The 16374-nt window shown below is 42.7% G+C and overlaps 1 long non-coding RNA gene across 1 annotated transcript; it reads left to right on the top strand.

The window, feature by feature from the left end:
• Positions 1-9505: 9505 nt before the first annotated feature.
• LOC133483749 (uncharacterized) lies at positions 9506-16289 on the top strand. Its single transcript, XR_009790190.1, has 3 exons — positions 9506-10687; positions 12487-12530; positions 12660-16289. It is a non-coding gene; the product is annotated as an uncharacterized LOC133483749 (long non-coding RNA).
• The last annotated feature ends 85 nt before the right edge of the window (positions 16290-16374 follow it).

Below are 16374 nucleotides of genomic sequence, written 5' to 3'. Positions count from 1 at the left end.
GTGAGAGTTCTACTCTAAATAGCAAGAGATTTTACTGGGAAAGCATCCTTTCTGAAGTTATTGGTCAAAATAGAAAACGTGTACAGCAGGTGCTGAAAAGCGTTTTTAAGCAATAAAAAACTGCAAATGTGTGTAAAACTCCAACCAAAGCTTTGGGACTCAAAAAACTGCCTGTAACTAGTATAAAGGTGAGAGTTCTACTCTAAATAGCCAGAGATTTGACTGGGAAAGCATCCTTTTTGAAGTTATTGGTCAAAATAGAAAACGTGTACAGCAGGCTCTGAAAAGCGTTTTTAAGCAATAAAAAACTGCAAATGTGTGTAAAACTCCAACCAAAGCTTTGGGACTCAAAAAACTGCCTGTAACTAGTATAAAGGTGAGAGTTCTACTCTAAATAGCCAGAGATTTTACTGGGAAAGCATCCTTTTTGAAGTTATTGGTCAAAATAGAAAACGTGTACAGCAGGCGCTGAAAAGCGTTTTTAAGCAATAAAAAACTGCAAATGTGTGTAAAACTCCAACCAAAGCTTTGGGACTCAAAAAACTGCCTGTAACTAGTATAAAGGTGAGAGTTCTACTCTAAATAGCAAGAGATTTTACTGGGAAAGCATCCTTTCTGAAGTTATTGGTCAAAATAGAAAACGTGTACAGCAGGTGCTGAAAAGCGTTTTTCAGCAATAAAAAACTGCAAATGTGTGTAAAACTCCAACCAAAGCTTTGGGACTCAAAAAACTGCCTGTAACTAGTATAAAGGTGAGAGTTCTACTCTAAATAGCCAGAGATTTTACTGGGAAAGCATCCTTTGTGAAGTTATTGGTCAAAATAGAAAACGTGTACAGCAGGCGCTGAAAAGCGTTTTTAAGCAATAAAAAACTGCAAATGTGTGTAAAACTCCAACCAAAGCTTTGGGACTCAAAAAACTGCCTGTAACTAGTATAAAGGTGAGAGTTCTACTCTAAATAGCAAGAGATTTTACTGGGAAAGCATCCTTTCTGAAGTTATTGGTCAAAATAGAAAACGTGTACAGCAGGTGCTGAAAAGCGTTTTTAAGCAATAAAAAACTGCAAATGTGTGTAAAACTCCAACCAAAGCTTTGGGACTCAAAAAACTGCCTGTAACTAGTATAAAGGTGAGAGTTCTACTCTAAATAGCCAGAGATTTTACTGGGAAAGCATCCTTTTTGAAGTTATTGGTCAAAATAGAAAACGTGTACAGCAGGCGCTGAAAAGCGTTTTTAAGCAATAAAAAACTGCAAATGTGTGTAAAACTCCAACCAAAGCTTTGAGACTCAAAAAACTGCCTGTAACTAGTATAAAGGTGAGAGTTCTACTCTAAATAGCAAGAGATTTTACTGGGAAAGCATCCTTTCTGAAGTTATTGGTCAAAATAGAAAACGTGTACAGCAGGCGCTGAAAAGCGTTTTTAAGCAATAAAAAACTGCAAATGTGTGTAAAACTCCAACCAAAGCTTTGGGACTCAAAAAACTGCCTGTAACTAGTATAAAGGTGAGAGTTCTACTCTAAATAGCAAGAGATTTTACTGGGAAAGCATCCTTTCTGAAGTTATTGGTCAAAATAGAAAACGTGTACAGCAGGTGCTGAAAAGCGTTTTTAAGCAATAAAAAACTGCAAATGTGTGTAAAACTCCAACCAAAGCTTTGGGACTCAAAAAACTGCCTGTAACTAGTATAAAGGTGAGAGTTCTACTCTAAATAGCCAGAGATTTTACTGAGAAAGCATCCTTTCTGGAGTTATTGGTCAAAATAGAAAACGTGTACAGCAGGCGCTGAAAAGCGTTTTTAAGCAATAAAAAACTGCAAATGTGTGTAAAACTCCAACCAAAGCTTTGGGACTCAAAAAACTGCCTGTAACTAGTATAAAGGTGAGAGTTCTACTCTAAATAGCAAGAGATTTTACTGGGAAAGCATCCTTTCTGAAGTTATTGGTCAAAATAGAAAACGTGTACAGCAGGTGCTGAAAAGCGTTTTTAAGCAATAAAAAACTGCAAATGTGTGTAAAACTCCAACCAAAGCTTTGGGACTCAAAAAACTGCCTGTAACTAGTATAAAGGTGAGAGTTCTACTCTAAATAGCAAGAGATTTTACTGGGAAAGCATCCTTTCTGAAGTTATTGGTCAAAATAGAAAACGTGTACAGCAGGTGCTGAAAAGCGTTTTTCAGCAATAAAAAACTGCAAATGTGTGTAAAACTCCAACCAAAGCTTTGGGACTCAAAAAACTGCCTGTAACTAGTATAAAGGTGAGAGTTCTACTCTAAATAGCCAGAGATTTGACTGGGAAAGCATCCTTTTTGAAGTTATTGGTCAAAATAGAAAACGTGTACAGCAGGCTCTGAAAAGCGTTTTTAAGCAATAAAAAACTGCAAATGTGTGTAAAACTCCAACCAAAGCTTTGGGACTCAAAAAACTGCCTGTAACTAGTATAAAGGTGAGAGTTCTACTCTAAATAGCCAGAGATTTTACTGGGAAAGCATCCTTTTTGAAGTTATTGGTCAAAATAGAAAACGTGTACAGCAGGCGCTGAAAAGCGTTTTTAAGCAATAAAAAACTGCAAATGTGTGTAAAACTCCAACCAAAGCTTTGGGACTCAAAAAACTGCCTGTAACTAGTATAAAGGTGAGAGTTCTACTCTAAATAGCAAGAGATTTTACTGGGAAAGCATCCTTTCTGAAGTTATTGGTCAAAATAGAAAACGTATACAGCAGGTGCTGAAAAGCGTTTTTAAGCAATAAAAAACTGCAAATGTGTGTAAAACTCCAACCAAAGCTTTGGGACTCAAAAAACTGCCTGTAACTAGTATAAAGGTGAGAGTTCTACTCTAAATAGCCAGAGATTTTACTGGGAAAGCATCCTTTTTGAAGTTATTGGTCAAAATAGAAAACGTGTACAGCAGGCGCTGAAAAGCGTTTTTAAGCAATAAAAAACTGCAAATGTGTGTAAAACTCCAACCAAAGCTTTGAGACTCAAAAAACTGCCTGTAACTAGTATAAAGGTGAGAGTTCTACTCTAAATAGCAAGAGATTTTACTGGGAAAGCATCCTTTTTGAAGTTATTGGTCAAAATAGAAAACGTGTACAGCAGGCGCTGAAAAGCGTTTTTAAGCAATAAAAAACTGCAAATGTGTGTAAAACTCCAACCAAAGCTTTGGGACTCAAAAAACTGCCTGTAACTAGTATAAAGTTGAGAGTTCTACTCTAAATAGCAAGAAATTTTACTGGGAAAGCATCCTTTCTGAAGTTATTGGTCAAAATAGAAAACGTGTACAGCAGGTGCTGAAAAGCGTTTTTAAGCAATAAAAAACTGCAAATGTGTGTAAAACTCCAACCAAAGCTTTGGGACTCAAAAAACTGCCTGTAACTAGTATAAAGGTGAGAGTTCTACTCTAAATAGCCAGAGATTTTACTGAGAAAGCATCCTTTCTGGAGTTATTGGTCAAAATAGAAAACGTGTACAGCAGGCGCTGAAAAGCGTTTTTAAGCAATAAAAAACTGCAAATGTGTGTAAAACTCCAACCAAAGCTTTGAGACTCAAAAAACTGCCTGTAACTAGTATAAAGGTGAGAGTTCTACTCTAAATAGCAAGAGATTTTACTGGGAAAGCATCCTTTCTGAAGTTATTGGTCAAAATAGAAAACGTGTACAGCAGGTGCTGAAAAGCGTTTTTAAGCAATAAAAAACTGCAAATGTGTGTAAAACTCCAACCAAAGCTTTGGGACTCAAAAAACTGCCTGTAACTAGTATTAAGGTGAGAGTTCTACTCTAAATAGCCAGAGATTTGACTGGGAAAGCATCCTTTTTGAAGTTATTGGTCAAAATAGAAAACGTGTACAGCAGGCTCTGAAAAGCGTTTTTAAGCAATAAAAAACTGCAAATGTGTGTAAAACTCCAACCAAAGCTTTGGGACTCAAAAAACTGCCTGTAACTCATATAAAGGTGAGAGTTCTACTCTAAATAGCAAGAGATTTTACTGGGAAAGCATCCTTTCTGAAGTTATTGGTCAAAATAGAAAACGTGTACAGCAGGTGCTGAAAAGCGTTTTTAAGCAATAAAAAACTGCAAATGTGTGTAAAACTCCAACCAAAGCTTTGGGACTCAAAAAACTGCCTGTAACTAGTATTAAGGTGAGAGTTCTACTCTAAATAGCCAGAGATTTGACTGGGAAAGCATCCTTTTTGAAGTTATTGGTCAAAATAGAAAACGTGTACAGCAGGCTCTTGTAGTATATTTTCATAGTAACACAATCAGAGTTCCTTCGGGAAGGACAAATGTTTGGAGACCTGTGTTCCCACCAACTGTCTTTTCTTTGTACTTCTACATCAAAGAACATCCTTTAACCAGTTATATGTTGATTGGGGGGTCTTGCATCCCCCTGACAGAAACCTGTCGGGGGTTTACAACCGGTCCTGGTCTTCAAAGAGGACTGTTTGGCATTATCGTAACAAAGGACCCCCGGGGGTAAGATTGACCAGGCTGAGAGACGACAGCAGAGGAGTAGTGGTATTTCACACACCCAAAGAGACACCAGCTGGCAGGTACGATTCCAAATATGGTCATGAGGAGCAGCATCTTTCCGGATGCAACGAGGGAGGGGGCTAAGTCCACGCCCAGAGAATTAGAACCTTGATAAACTGAGATCCCAGGGTTTTCGGGGGCTTTTTCGTCGTTCTGACAATGCAGCAGCTGCTATGACACTAAGGCCTGTTCAATAAATCGAATTAGCCCAAATGCCAAGTGTCTCGAAATCTTCATTCACCCCATGCCAGACGGAAGTCGGAGTCCTCCCGGGAGACCACCGACTCGGAAGCACAGGTGCACGAAAATTAACCACAAAATGGCGTTGTCGGCAGGATTTCTTTGCGGCGCGGCCGGGAGTCAGCGACGCGGGGCCGCTTCAGATTTCAGGCCGGCTAAAAAGGTGAGTCTTTTCTCACTGTTTGAATCTGGCGGCCGTGCGCCGCTGACGCTAGTGGCTTGTGTGCTGTATTGAAATCGACTAGTGGGCACGTTCCTGTGCTTCCGTGTCAGAGGGGGTGGTTTGAAGTTTCGTCTAAATTTCGTGTTGTTTTTACTGGTATTTTGGACCCGCGGAGGGGAAGGCCCTTCAAGAGTGAATGAGTTCGACACACAAATGTCAAAAGAAGTTTTAAAGTGTTAACAGTAGAATGCTCGATTTGGGACGTGCGCTTAGTTTCAGAACGGATGCGTTCATGCGGAGCTCGGATGCTAGCATGATGTCAGTCCGGCCGTTAAATTAGCAAGGCACGTCACCAGATGAGTAACATAGCCCATAGTCGTTAAGTACCGATTGAACACAACCTGGCCAGGTTACTATTTAGCAGAATGAGTGTGGAAGCGTAGTCTGAGAGAAGTGACGTCGGCGGTCCATGTGCGGCCGCCAAAGCTAGCAGACGCGGCTATTGGGATAAGTTATCACACGACGCTCTCGGTGGGAAGATGAGGGATCACATCCACATAAGGCGGGGCCGAGGTGGGGTGAAGCCTGTGTAATGAAATTCGAAGGTTCGACTCCTGGTCGGGTTTGTTATGCTAATCTGAGGCCGGGCGTCATCAAGTGTGAGCAAATTAAGTAACAGACGAGGTGAGCTCTATTTGGGAACGAAAGAGACTCATAGTAGGTCTGGAAAAAGACCCGTGGACTAAGTGTGTGTGATACGAATACTCTGTGTGATACGACTTATTAATTGTGTACACAATATGAAGAAAAACCCTAGAACTATAATAAATATAATTATAAAAAAAAATATCTATGTAAACAGTTATAAAGCGCTCTAAACAGGTACCCATTATCGTTACAAAAAATACAGGTAAGGTATGATAAATTAATATAGATATATATATATATATATACAACTCGGATGCCGGGCGGCCGTGAACACGGCGGGTTTGCGTCATGTTGGTCTATTTTTGGGTCAACGTAACTGGCCAGTGTTCCAGCGAATCAGACGAGACACGACCCCGGATGTTTTGTTGGGGGATGGATACGGCGGCGGTTGAATTGGTGAGGCCACGCATGTGTTACGGAGCCGTTAAAACCTGAGCGAAGAGGAATTCTGTGAATCGAGACGATTCTGGCCCACTTTGGCCTGCACGCGGAGTTTGAATGCATGGCGTAAAAGGTGCTGGTTGAATAAGAGCGTATGAGCAGGAGGTGAAACGTAAGAAGTGGATGAGAATGTATTTTAGTGTGTTACCAGTGAATCATGAGGTGTGTATGGGCGGGATGTTATTGTGTGTGCAGCCAAATGTGTTCAACGGAGGTAGGGATGTGACCGGACATAGGAGTCTTTGTAAAAACGATAGTTAGGGGTGATATAATTACTTTAATGTAGTGCCGAAGAGATAGACAGTAAAACGCAGCGAAGTTTAATATACTCGCGAGATGACAAGGGTGTTGTACGGCGGAAAAGGGCTTTGCGGGGCGCTCGGTTGAGTAAATTCAGAGAGGATTGGTAATGGATGCTGAAGGAAAATATGTTGTTAAGAAAATAGAAGAGAATGAAAAATTGAGTAGAAAAATGTATGAGATTTGTCTGGTGTGCCCTGCCATGGCAGCTGTTCAGCGAAGAAAAAATAAGAGCGACAAATTCCCCCGCTAAATACAATTTACGGACCTTTCCGAAAACGGCCCCAGTGACGTCACTATAACCGGCATTGCCGGTCAAGGGGCGTCTCAAATGGCAGACCATTTGTAGAGGGGAAATAAAACTCCTATCAATTCCGCACGAGCCCGCATTCAAAAAGGTGGGTAAATGTACAAAAATTGTCTTTCAAAATTTTTTAGTTTTCACAGAAACGGCTGCCCGGACTGGCTGCTGTTGGTGTAATTTGGATCCAGGGGCTGAAAAAGTTGATGGACAACATGAGCCTGGCGTGTGGTGACATAGTCAGATTGATACGCGCCTGTTGCATTTCGGTTCACCAATCGGATGATATGTTGCCACGGTCAGGTCTGAATAATGTCAAACCTGAAATTTTATTTGCCCCTTTTGCTCCTACAGTATTTGCTGTGTGAAATGTTCCCGTCCTCTTCCCCAACGGTGCCGAAGCTTCCGGACTTCAAACCTCTCATGGATCCCAGTTCTCACTTCAAACATTGCATAAGTATTTGGACAGATAAGATGGGATCACATCCCTCCCGTTTAAGAGAGGCAAATGTTATTTATAGAATAGCTTTACTTGAGACCTTGCCGGTTGAAGTTGGGACTGAACTTTTTAAAGACCCTGACCTCATGAAAGGGGGAGATAGCTTTTTTAATTGTCATAGGTCACACCATTTGAAACTTTTTGTCGACAGAAAACACAAATCATCAGATGAGGTAAAGGACATGCAGGAACAACTTTTGAAGCTACCATTGGCCCAGGCCCGTAAAGTGGCCATTAAAATAAAAAAATAAAAATAAATAAATAAAAATGGAAGCAGAAAAACAGATGTGGATGCCGCAGGGGTCAACGAGGAGACGAGGCAGGAGTCGTGACAGAGGACACCAACGGAGGCAGGGGAAGCCCTTGCCGACCTCCAACGGACCAAGCGTGCTTCAATTGTGGTCAGTATGGACACTGGGATTGCCAATGTACTGTTTACCCAATGATTCAACAATGACCTCCAGTGGAACCCGGAGAGGCCACACCTCAAAGAGGAGGCTACAAAGCTTCACGAGGGAGAGGTGGGCGCGTCCCGGCAACAGCATCCGCAGCAGGCTCCACAGCAACGAGCCATCTCGCCAGTACTACTGCGATGAGGCCTGGTCCGAATGCCCAATGAGCCCGGAGCCAGGGGACGGAGGAAAGACAGAGCCTCTGAACCCCACTAAGGGAAGACAACCACCTGAATGAGCTGTGCAGGGGTGCCCATGAGTGTGCCGATTACGATACCATTAAAGACTGAAATTGCTGGACAGACGCATGAACATCAGTTTGTCCTCATGAAAAGAGGGGCTCCAGTGAACCTGATGGGCAGAGATCTGCTTATCAAGACCAGGGCTACCATCCTTTGTAGCCCAGATGGACTGACGATACGGGTCCCCGATGGGACCATGATGAACTGTGGAAGAAGTTATCCTCCAGATGGAACATGATACAACATGAACTTCCGGAAGCAACTGCTGACATATATTGGGCCCGACTAAAACCTGAAACAAAGGAGGGAGGCGGAGTTTACTCGGCCTTCCTGCGGTGGAAGGCCTGGATCGACTCTCTTGCCCCCTATCGTCCTCCAATTGATCCTCTCCCGTCTCACACTGTTTTATGATAAAAATGACGATTTGGTTTACAGAGAAGCTTTTGAGCCAATACAGGGGGAAAACGGGATGCTCAATAAGTAAAAGTATTTACATAGGGAAGCAAGGTGTGGCAGCGGCCTCCACCTTGACGCCAGAGCAGAGTGAGTGGTTTATGATGAGTTTGACATCTTTTCCACACTTTTTCACTTGCACTAGGTCATAAAGCTTGAGAACTGGGACCCATGGTGAGAAAATGCCAATTGGCAACAAGCCCAGTACTGAATGTTTTTGTATTCAAGGTACCATGGTGGACGGAGGGGTGTTGGAGCATGTGACTTTAGCGCGATTCCATGGCAGAGAACTCTCGGACCATGAGGACGCCGCACAGCTGTTGAGCTCGCTGCCGGACTCATTGTGGTCCGAGGGTCCTGCAGACGGGGGTCTATGTACATCCGTGACTCCGGTAACATTCGAGGTAAACCCGACTGCTTTTGTTAACGTGCCGTAGTATCCTTGTAAACAAGAGGCCATAGAAGATATCGCGGAAACCCAAATTCTGAAATCCCAATGCTTTGGTCCATAAATGATGTTATGAAACCCTCCGCTCAAGCTGCAGAACCGCTGGCCATTTGCAGGGCACTGGAGATATCTGAAAGTCAAGAGTGTTACTCATTAATGGTGCTGATGCTGCAGCAGAAAAAAGTAGCAGGCTAATAAATGGATAGATGCTTAGAGAGCACTTGAGGTGAGAGATGATTGTGAGAAGCACATTAACGCATACGATGGCTTTAAACTTGTTTATGCCTAGAAGAGGAGTAATGAAAAATGTGTTAACTTGTGTGTCAGAGGGAATTATTTTGGCTTATTTACGGAATGGCACACAAGGAAGTGGTAGGATGGTTGTAATTGTGAATATACCGGGAGGCTGTGATTTTTGTAAGTGGATATACATAGAAGTTCCTGTTTGGGCAAACCAAATTAAGAAAATTATGCGAGGTACACCAGTCTACTAAAGACATCCGTACAATATTTAGTTGATACAGTATAGTAACTATTAATACAGCATAGCGAATGCAACTCTTTTCATTCACAGAAGTGAAGGATGGGCCAGAGGTATAAGGTTGTGTTGCTACTTATGGTACATACGATATGAGACTGTCCCTCATTTGCATTGTGTGCCAGGGAAATTATGAGGAGTACATTTCTTTGAGAATGACTATGTTATTTGGTATGAAGATTAATCTGTTTGATTGTCTCCCCAGATACAGCACTAGAGCAGGGAAGACAAAGAGGATTTTTCCATCTTTCTGGCAAGCCAATTTTGAGGAGGGTTATGTAGTTGCATTCTGTCTTCTAAATCAGGTCGATTACAACACTTTGTGGACAAGCGGAGAGCTGCTTTTTGAGCTAAAGGGACAAATTTATCAGGGATAGTATTCTTAGATTGCTAAAATAAGATAACATTGTTGCCTCAGTTATTGGTGACTGGTTTCTTACAGCGGTTGGGGAGGCTTGGTCAAGGCATTGATCATGTGAGACATAAAGTAATAATACACAAAAGGGGTAATCGGGAAGCACCATATATAGATTAATAAATACAAGTTAAGGTTGATTGCTGGGAAGTTCTGCGAGGCCCTGCACCCTAAAATAGCCGGGAACTTGCACTAAAATGTTAAATGACCGGACATCGGCATCCCAGCTAGGGGGCCCGTTTTACAACTGGTGCGTGGGCGAAGTTTACGATAGGCAGGGCTTACGTCTGAGGATAAGAGACAGAGGTCAGGAGGGTTGCAACTCAGAGACAACTGTAAATAGGAAGAAAAGAACAAAGGGTAGTTAGACTTAAAAATCTTCCACTGACTTAATTGAACAAGCTAGAAAGTAAGCGGATATAAACCAAAGTTAGAAGCTATGACAGAAAACGCCGTTTACTGAACAGGTGACTATGGGAGACTCGGTCGTGCTAGCGTGACCTTATTGACAAGTGAGAACCCAGTGTGTCCCCTCTCATATGCTGTTAGAGCTGCGGGTCGGTCGCCGGTTTCGGCTGTTCAGTTTATCCACAATAACAAAGACATAAGCAATGCCGTGAAGCAAGCAAGGGGGTGCCACTGTTATTATTTGTCACGAGAGACTGAGAAAGACTCTTCAACCTGACGATTGCATCTATATGAAGGATGTTTCTCATGACAAAAAGAGAGCCAAGGAAAGGACTTGGTGGTGGAGACGGAAAAAAGCTGGAAAGACAAAGAGCAGCTGAATGGTCCTGTGTCTCCACGTTTACCAAGCGAATTGGAACAATATGATGAAAAGTCTGTTTCAGTGGGGGACAAAGTGGACACATTTCAAAGCCATCAATGATGCTGAGGGACGAAGGTCGGAGTCGGTCGGTGATCAGTGGCTCGTCGGAAGATGGTGGGGACACACTTGAGGTAATTTGGTCATCGTTATTAAGCAGGTCACCTGCCCTTGAACAGCAATAAATGGTAAAGGCTAGGCAGGGCATATATTTAGGAGTTTTCAGTATAAGAAGGGTTAAATTTTACTTAGTCAGAAATCTCCCTAGTCAGTGAGGTGGGCAGAGGCACTAGATAGGATTGTGGGAGAAATTAGAAATATTTTTGCCATTATGGGAGTATGAGGTCATGCAGTCCTCAGATAGAATTCTACTTCAAAATTTATATTAAACGTCGGTAGGGGTTGAAAGAGAGAGGTCAGAAAGGAGCAGACCTCCTACTTGATTTCACCTACCATTGGTTAATGAGTCTGTTAGTAGTTTGTTAGCAAATGCCTCACTAAGCCTCCTACGCTGCACATGTAAATATCGATGGACCAAGACCATCTACTGTATTTGGGCACTAGGGGGTAATATACAAAGGGGGGCATTGATCGATGAATTAATCTGGTCTGACGTAGAAGAGGGGGACTTGATTTGCGGATCTGTCAGATGTAATATTGGAAATTAGGAAAAAGCAATGAAGGATACCTGTAGACTGGTAGAGGAATCTTGGGAAAATTATGCGCAGTGACGGGGGTGTAAAGACCGAAATACGAGCAAGCCGTTTCTGGTACATTTGGGGAGTAATAATTAGAAATCAGTTGGTAACAGAGCTATTTTTAAATTGTCAATCTAGCAGGAATATCGCGGTACTGAGGAGGAAGACCATGTGTAGTGATTGTACTAGTTAGTTCAAACCGATCAACTTTCAAATACTAGTTACGTGATGGCAGGGGAGGAGGCGGTTTTTGCCCAAACAGGAACGAGGGAAGGTGGATATTAATTGCGTTAAAAAAAAAAATAAAATAAAATAAAAAAAAAAAAAAAAAAAAAAAAAAAAAAAAAAAAGCCTCAGGAGGCTGCACAAGTTTCATAGCTTGCAAATTACAAATTTTGATCCGCGACTTGGGTAAGCACGCAAATGCTTCCAAATGGGTTGGTTGGGAATTACGCGTCAACCAATATATATTCTGTGTTCAGTTTTGTCTGTGGGGTGTGTAAATGGAAATGGACGGTCAGGTCAATGTTATTGTCTGAGAAGTCTCGCTTGTCATGTCGTATTAAATGTTTATGGTTTGTGTTAAATGTTTACGGTTTGTGTTAAATGTTTGTGTTGTGTTAATTAAAAGCAGAAATGGAGCACCAATGGAGTGATTGTGGGAATGTGATCACATACAAGAGCCAGTCTCACCCATATCAAACATAGCATCCCAAGATGTTGGGAGCCGGAGGTCAAATTAAGTACTCTTGGGCCACGACCCTATTTTAGGAATTCGAACTTTTAGTTCTGGCATGATTGAAGCACCACTGGGTCAAATTCACTCATGTGGAGAAGGCTTCTATGCAATTTGTGGGGTCATCTGAGACTAACATGTTTATGACGACTGAGGACTTTGTGACTGACAAGTGGGTACGGTCTACACAGACTGTTGACTAACTGACCTTTGTGACGGTGTACATAAGGACACGGGGAAGAGTCTGATTTGTGGACATAACTTTATTTTTCAGGACGCCCAGGAGGATGCAGTGTGACAGTGTTGAGTTATTGCAGGTTATGGGAGTGCTGACTTAATGCTGATTCTTATGTGATTCTTGGTCTATTGACATTGCCACTGTTGGGAAACGTGTTAACAATGAATTATCAGTGTTAACATATGATTTGTTATTTATGGAAATTATATCAATGTTTGGTGACCATTGCCGACTTGTCCCTTCTCTGGGGTATGAATGCAGGAATTATGGAGTCCACCCCCTTGGCAGGAGCATCTTTTGCAGAGGTGTGATTAATTTATTAAAGGACTTGTTTGCAGGACTTGTCAGCTGGGCCTCTGCAACAGGGAAGATGACCTGTTTAAAAATGGATGGTGGAGTGTATTCCTGTTGTTGTGTATTTGCTGGGAGAGTAGCCTCTAGGAACTTTGCTGTGCTGACTCCCACCAGTAACATCTACTGCCGGCGGACCTGAGACAGCTGTCGAAGAAGGGTGCCCGGGTAAAGTGGACACATTGATTCATAATGTATCCGAACGGGAGGTTAGTATTCCAATTCTGAACTTTGATTCAACACTGTACTGTTATTGGAGGTTGCTAGTTTATGCAGGTTCATCACAGGAAGTTGGATGGAGGAGAGCTTAGGAAGATATGGTGCATGCATGACTGGTGGGATACAGAGTATGACCAATATCGGAATGTCTAATGCAATACTGTCGAGGGAGTTCACATGATATGGTAGTAAGTACCTTAGCGTGACACTGACGGTGAGTATGATATGATTGAGGGGTAATGAGTAATACGAAACATCTATTGACACCCCTCCAGAGGTTATGATTCGTCAAGTGGCAGATATATGGGTTTTGGCATGAACAATAAATATAGAGTAACTATGGTATAATGAGATATTAGAGTCTGGGGGCTAATATGGACTTGATGACGCAATCGGTTACGAACTAGGGTCTCTACGAGGTACGGAACTAAAAGGGGAGTGATGTGAAAATTAACGCAAATTTAAATTACAGGACGACTGAGGGGTAAGATATTGCAAGCCGCTGCGGGTGGTTAGGGGTGCGTGCCAAGAATCCACCGAATTGGGGAGGAATCAGGAGGGTCTCATAGGGGCACCCCCATCCCTTTTTGGGTCAGTTAAGTCAGGAGGCGCATGGGCTAGCCCATGACGCAAGGGGGGTGTAAAGCGGAAAATTAGGAAAGAATAGGGGTTTGGGCACCTGTTAAATAAATTGTAGAAATTATCATAGTTTAGCTTAGCTTTCATTAATATTATGGACAATTTTGATGGAAAGAATTGCGCAACAAAGAAGTCTGCAGAAGAATAAACCTAGGGTAATACTAGTCAAAGGGACGACGGAGTCTTGTACGTACTTAAATTCCGTGTTTCCGTGGGTTTGTAAAAACGTTATTAGTATCGTGTGAATGTGTAGAAGTGTGAATGTATAAGACAGGATTGCAAATTACAACTGGGTTTGGAAGCAGGTGCAAGAATCCTCCGTCCCGTGGGGGTAAAAGTTTGAAGGTTACCAAGCCCCAGACATTCATTGTCACCCTGTCATTTTGAATAGTCAGTATTAAGGTCACTCTCGGTGCAAATAAATTGACTTCCAAATTCACAAAATAAGGAAAAATAACAGTAAACCGGATTCAAGAGAACGCTTCACGTGTAAAGACTGGAAATATGTTCAACTCCAAACCCCTTACAAAATGAAACATTTAAACACATGGATAACCAAATACGATGTCGCGGGCCAGCTAAATTTGAAAAATTGGTTCAACGTCGAGACGAAATAAAAGTCGACATAAAAATAATAGAAAAATGGATAAAAGAGGGATATGATGACATAGTTGTCTGGCTAAACATGGTGTCTAAAATAGAAAAAGGAAGTAAAGAAACGAAGGACTTAGAAAATGGACGGAAAAGGCCTTCAGGGACATTAAACAACATTTGGTGTCCAGGAAAGTGCTGGCCCTTCCAAAGTATGATAAAACATTCATTCAAATGGTAGAGTGGAAAAGCTATTACAAGACCTCCGTACTTACGCAACAATGAAGTGATAAACTAAGACCAAGAGCTTATTTTTTGACTAAAATAGACAGAGTGATGTGATAATGGGCGGCATGGTGGCCGACTGGTTAGAGCGTCAGCCTCACAGTTCTGAGGACCGGGGTTCAATCCCCGGCCCCGCCTGTGTGGAGTTTGCATGTTCTCCCCGTGCCTCCGTGGCTTTTCTCCGGGCACTCCGGTTTCTTCCCACATCCCAAAAACATGCATTAATTGGAGACTCTAAATTGCCCGTAGGTGTGACTGTGAGTGCGACTGGTTGTTTGTTTGTATGTGCCCTGCGATTGGCTTGCAACCAGTTCAGGGTGTACCCCGCCTCCTGCCCGATGACAGCTGGGATAGACTCCAGCACGCCCGCGACCCGCGTGAGGAGAAGTGACTCAGAAGATGAACGGATGGATGGACTTGGTGGAGGAAGTTAGGTCATTTTCTTGGCTCAGATTCCTTCATGCAAGGGTGTTACAAAACAAATTAATATCCAGCGATGGTAAGCGTCGGAGTCATGTCCGCAGGGGTTTGGAGACATACAGCGATGCAAGGGGGGTATTATCACTTACGGATTAAGCAACGGCCACTACCATGCCTGCCTCAGATGTGTAGAACTGACTGCCCTCCATATATTGTACTGTTAGATATCCATTTGAAAATGGGTTGGATTAAGTTTGATTTTGTTGCAAAATACTGGCAGATGTTTTTGTTCTTCCAGGGGTGGTCTGGAGCTGTTCAGGGTCCCGTGTGTATAAACCTGAACTCTGGGACTAATTCATGGTGGACAGCGGCCCGGGGCTGCAGGGGTTACAGTTTCTTCATCAATGACACGAGCTGTAGACCATATGGAGGGAGACCACCTTTAAGATTTTTATTTTTATTTCGTGTGTATTTTGATATGTGTGCTTCCACAGTTCTTTTTTGTGTTTTACGCTGTTTTTTGTTCATTTATTTCAATGTTTGTATTATTCTGTTGTGTATGGTTTGCCATCCGAGTCAAGGCCCCTTTGGGTGTTTTGATGTACGGGGCTCTGAAGGACACGTGACACGACTCTCGCTCTTTTCCTCGTCTCGTTTTGAGAAAGGTTTTTCGACCGAGAGCCGCGAAACCTTGACGCTTCCACGAGGCTGCGCGTACAAATTGATAAATTTGGGATTGGCTCCGTTTCGATATCGGGGAGGAGATTTGGTTTGTTTGGCTGTTTGGTACGCACGTGTGACCTCGGGGGGCGAAGAGGAGACGCAGGGAGTGATTCGGCCTTATTAGAATAATTATTTTTCCTAGTAAATGGTTAACCATAAGTAAATGCCTTGGAGCATGATATATTTTCTTGACCAAGTAGATTTGTTCAAATTGTAGATAATTAGTTAACTTTTTGGGCTAACGCCGGTTTGTTGGTTCTGGCCAGGTGTCATTTGGTAACTCTAGGTTTGTAATGAGTTTGGGGATCTCATTAAAGGGGGGTTATGTAGTATATTTTCATAGTAACACAATCAGAGTTCCTTCGGGAAGGACAAATGTTTGGAGACCTGTGTTCCCACCAACTGTCTTTTCTTTGTACTTCTACATCAAAGAACATCCTTTAACCAGTTATATGTTGATTGGGGGGTCTTGCATCCCCCTGACAGAAACCTGTCGGGGGTTTACAACCGGTCCTGGTCTTCAAAGAGGACTGTTTGGCATTATCGTAACAAAGGACCCCCGGGGGTAAGATTGACCAGGCTGAGAGACGACAGCAGAGGAGTAGTGGTATTTCACACACCCAAAGAGACACCAGCTGGCAGGTACGATTCCAAATATGGTCATGAGGAGCAGCATCTTTCCGGATGCAACGAGGGAGGGGGCTAAGTCCACGCCCAGAGAATTAGAACCTTGATAAACTGAGATCCCAGGGTTTTCGGGGGCTTTTTCGTCGTTCTGACAATGCAGCAGCTGCTATGACACTAAGGCCTGTTCAATAAATCGAATTAGCCCAAATGCCAAGTGTCTCGAAATCTTCATTCACCCCATGCCACCCCATGTCCTCCCGGGAGACCACCGACTCGGAAGCACAGGTGCACGAA

This window comes from Phyllopteryx taeniolatus, chromosome 9 (assembly GCF_024500385.1).
Source record: "Phyllopteryx taeniolatus isolate TA_2022b chromosome 9, UOR_Ptae_1.2, whole genome shotgun sequence".
NCBI classification, from domain to species: Eukaryota; Metazoa; Chordata; class Actinopteri; order Syngnathiformes; family Syngnathidae; genus Phyllopteryx; species Phyllopteryx taeniolatus.
This window is presented reverse-complemented; position numbering and strand designations above follow the sequence as displayed.